Source organism: Mus caroli, unplaced genomic scaffold (assembly GCF_978045245.1).
Source record: "Mus caroli unplaced genomic scaffold, Mus_caroli_1 scaffold_6, whole genome shotgun sequence".
Lineage (NCBI taxonomy): Eukaryota > Metazoa > Chordata > Mammalia > Rodentia > Muridae > Mus > Mus caroli.
Window position 1 is genome coordinate 28836449 of NW_028227261.1, and position 4564 is coordinate 28841012.

Genomic DNA, 4564 nt, shown 5'->3' on the forward strand with positions numbered 1-4564 from the left:
TGATCTACTCCATTGCTGCTGCTCTTCTTGGTGGCCATCTCATGGTACCAGCATCTCCAAAACACTGCTGTCTTCCACTGCTACTAGGCTTCACCAATAGCCTCTCATAGACTCTCTTCATGGTGCCAAGTCTCAACTGCTTTGCATGACTCCCTTAGTCCTGGACCATCAACTGCAACTGAGGCTGCACCTTCACCAATGGCCTTCCATGGCCTCTCATAGTGCCAAGTATCATCTGCTCTTCATGACTCCTTCATGCCTTCAAAACCAGTACCACCCCTGAGTGACTTTTGCACATTACCAAGTCCAGCTGCAACACCAGGTACAACCTTGGCTATCTCTGGAACACAGTCTCTTTGTGCTCTCAGAAAACACCTCCCAGAAGAGTTCACCTCCATGATGCTGGTCTCTTCTTAATCACCACTAATTCCTTAGCTCTAGCTAACCAGAATCAATAGTTCCAGCAATGCAAAGGTTTCACTTTAGTAGTTCTGGTATTTTGTTAATCACAGCTGACCCTTCAGCCCCCGCTAACCAAAACACAGAATGTTCACAATCAAAATAGCAATGGCCCTGATAAGAGTCTTTAATCTTTCCTTTGAAATTTCACAAGCCAGGCCTCCATCATTTGCACTGTTCTCAACATTATCTTCCAACCTCCCACAGAAACTCCCACAGAGCTCTTAACTCCCAATGGCTCTTCTAGTCCAAAGTTCCAAACTCCTTCCACAGTCCTCTCCAAAGCATGGTCACGTTGTCACATGAATACCCTACTCCTGGTACCAATTCATCTTAGTCAGGGTTTCTATTCCTGCACAAACATCATGACCAAGAAGCAAGTTGGAGAGAAAAGGATTTATTCAGCTTCACTTCCACATTGTTGTTCATCACCAAAGGAAGTCAGGACTGGAATTCAAGCAGGTCAGGAAGCAGGAGCTGATACAGAGGCCATGGAGGGATGTTACTTACTGGCTTGCTTCCCCTGGCTTGCTCAGCTTGCTTTCTTATAGAACACAGGACTACCAGCACAGGGATGGCACCATCCACAAGGGGACCTCCCCCCTTGATCACTAATTGAGAAAATGCCTTACAGCTGGATCTCATGGAGGCATTTCTTCAAGGGATGCTTCTTTTTCTATGATAACTCCAGCTTGTGACAAATTGACACACAAAACCAGCCAGTACACTTTGATACATATTGAGAATTTATCCATGTCTTTTAGATTTTCTAATTTGGTGGAGTTCATAGGTTTGCTTGTTTTTGTTTTTTGTTTTGTTTTGTTTGACTGGTTTGGTTTTTTGAGACAGAGTTTCTCTGTGTAGTCTTGGCTGTCCTATAACTAGCTCTGTAGACCAGGCTGGCATCAAACTCAAGAGATCCACCTGCCTCTGCCTCCCAGATGCTGGGATTAAATGTGTGTGTCACCACCCCTTCTCCATCTTTGAGCTGCAGGTTTTTAAAGTATGTCTTTGTCATTCACTGGATTTCTTTGGTGTCTGTGGCTATGTCCCTGTTTGGTTTTCAGATTTTGTTAATTTGGTTCTTCTTTCTCTCCCTTCTTGTTAATTTGCCTGAGGGTTTGTGAATCTTATTGATTTTCTCAAAGAACCCCTCATTCTTTGTATTTTTCTTTTATGTTTGTTTGTTTCTATTTTATTGATTTCATCCCTGAGTTTCTTTTTCTTTTTTGTCTTTTGATATTCCTTTCTTCTTCCTTCCTTTTTTTTTTTTTGAAGAGAAAGTACTGTTTTACTTTTGCATTACATAAAAAAACAAAACAAAACAAAAACAAAAACAAAAAAACACCTATAATCTCTGGAATTTCACTGTCTTAGTTCAGGTTTTATTGCTGTGAAAGAGACACCATGACCAAGGCAACTCTTTTTTTTTTTTAATTTATTTATTTAATTAGGTATTTTCTTCATTTACAGTTCAAATGCTATCCCAAAAGTCCTCCATACCCTACCCACCCACTCCCACTTCTTGGCCCTGGCGTTCCCCTGTACTGAGGCATATAAAGTTTGCAAGACCAAGGGGCCTCTCTTCCCAGTGATGGCTGACTAGGCCATCTTCTGCTACATATGTAGCTAGAGACACGAACTCCGGGGATACTGGTTAGTTCATATTGTTGTTCCACCTATAGGGCTGCAGACCCGTTTAGTTCCTTGGGTACTTTCTCTAGCTCCTCCATTGGGGGCCCTGTGTTCCATCCAATAGATGACTGTGAGCATCCACTTCTGTGTTTGCCAGGCCCTGGCATAGCCTCATAAGAGACAGCTATATCAGGGTCCTTTCAGCAAAATCTTGCTGGCATAGGCAATGGTGTCAGCGTTTGGAGGCTGATTATGGGATGGATCCCTGGGTGTGTCAGTCTCTAGATGGTCCATCCTTTCGTCTCATCTCCAAACTTTGTCTCTGGAACTCCTTCCATGGGTGTTTTGTTCCCAATTCTAAGAAGGGGCACAGTGCCCACACCTTGGTCTTCATTCTTCTTGAGTTTCATGTGTTTTGCAAATTGTATCTTGTATCTTGGGTATTCTATGTTTCTGAGCTATTATCCACTTATCAGTGAGTACATATCATGTGAGTTCTTTTGTGATTGGGTTACCTCACTCAGGATGATATCCTCCAGATCCATCCATTTGTCTAGGAATTTCATAAATTCATTCTTTTTAATAGCTGAGTAGTACCCAAGGCAACTCTTATAAATGAAAACATTTAACTGGGGCTGGCTTACAATTTCAGACATTCAGTTCATTATTACCATGGTGGGAAGCATGGCAGCATGCAGGCTGACTTGGCGCTGGAGGACCTGAGTGTTCTACATCTTGATCTGAAGGCAGCCAGGAGAGTACTGTCATCCACAGGGAGCCATGACGACGCACTGGGTGGAGCTTGAACATAGACACCTTAAAGCCCCACAGTGACACACTTCCTCTAACAAGGCCACACCTCCTTCAATAGGCCATGCCTCCTAATAGTGCCACTTCCCTTGGGCCAAGCATATTCAAACCACCACATTCACTGTTCACCACATTCTATCAATTATTTGGGAATTTTATACAATACACGTGGATCATACTCACTTCCCATTCCTCCCAAGTCTACCCTTCCACCCTTGTGCTCTCCCCACCAAAAAAAGAAAGAATAAGAAAGACTCCAATTTGTATTGCTCATAAATTCATTGAAGCAAGGTCAAAATCCCAGTGGCCAGCCCCTTAAAGAAAACTGAGTCTTTTCCCACCCTCACTAGAAGCGGTCGACTGTGAAGAGTTCCACTTCAACATTGTTATCACAATTTTTTAAGAACTACGTTCAACAGATTCGTAGATCTGGACTGTTTCCTTTGGGGTGGGGGAGGGGGCTCGAGGAGGTTGTCACAAAAGCCTTCCATGTCTTCCATTCTGAGTTTGCAATCATTGATTCCTCTGCAACAGAAACTTTCTGGCTCATAGAAGCTGGCGGCAGCATGGGTCATGGACTGCCACATAGTTAGTTTCCAGTGGAAGAATGGACTGTGGATACATGGGTATTAACTCGGTCTCTGTCAGCAGCTTAGATCATGGACATCAAAATGGCCTTAGTGGCAGTATGGCCCCCAGTGGCAGCACGGGATCCGGACATCAACATGATCTCCTGTTCATGATCATGGACATCAACATGGTCCCCGGCAGCATCACAGACCATGGAAACCAACATGGCCTCCAGAGGCCACCACGGACCATGGAGGTCTTTTGAAGAGACTTAATCCAGAAAATGAACCATCCATTTAGATGCCTTGTTGTTGCTCCGAGCTAGGGTGATTGTGTGACTGGACAGCACATTTAGAGCTCCAGACTACTGGACAACACCTGCCCTCGGCACTGGCTGCTCTGCATGTAACCCTGGCGCTACCGACGGGTTTGCGGCTCTCCGCCATTGCCGCTCCCATGCCTTCTCTCCAACGGCGAGCAGCAGCAGCAGCAGCAGTAGCAGCAAGCAGACAGACAGGCAGGGCCTTCAGGACAAGCAGCAGCCCTGGCTTAGTGGGTGGCCTGTGCCTTCTGGTGTGCCAAGGGCCAGCCCTGTTGGGGTCCTTTGTCTGCTATGGCTGCACTCCCATACCTGTTGCTACAGCTGCAACAGTCTTTATTCTACTTCTCTGCCACATACTCAACTCCGTTTGTGTCATCTTTTTAAACAAACAAACAAACAAACAAATCCACGAACTTTTAAAAAAGCATCTTCCCATAAGACTTGCTTTGTTTTTGTTGTTGTTGCTTCAGAGATACTGTGTGCTCATCCTCTGTCACCTATTGTCCCCTTGAAACCTCCGTGGGTCTCTCAGGCCCCTCCAAGTGGCCTTGTGTCCCAGCAGTACCTCCAGCCTCTGCTGTCTTGAATCAAGACCGTTGGTATTATGTTTTAGAGCTTTCGGGTGCGCTGCTACGTTGTTACTAATGACTCTTCAAATTCTTTCTTTCTTTCTTTTTAATGTTTTTTTATGTAGGCACTGAGTGTTATGAAGTTACCTCTTAGAATTGCCTCCATTGTATCTCATAAATTTGGGTACATTGTGATCTA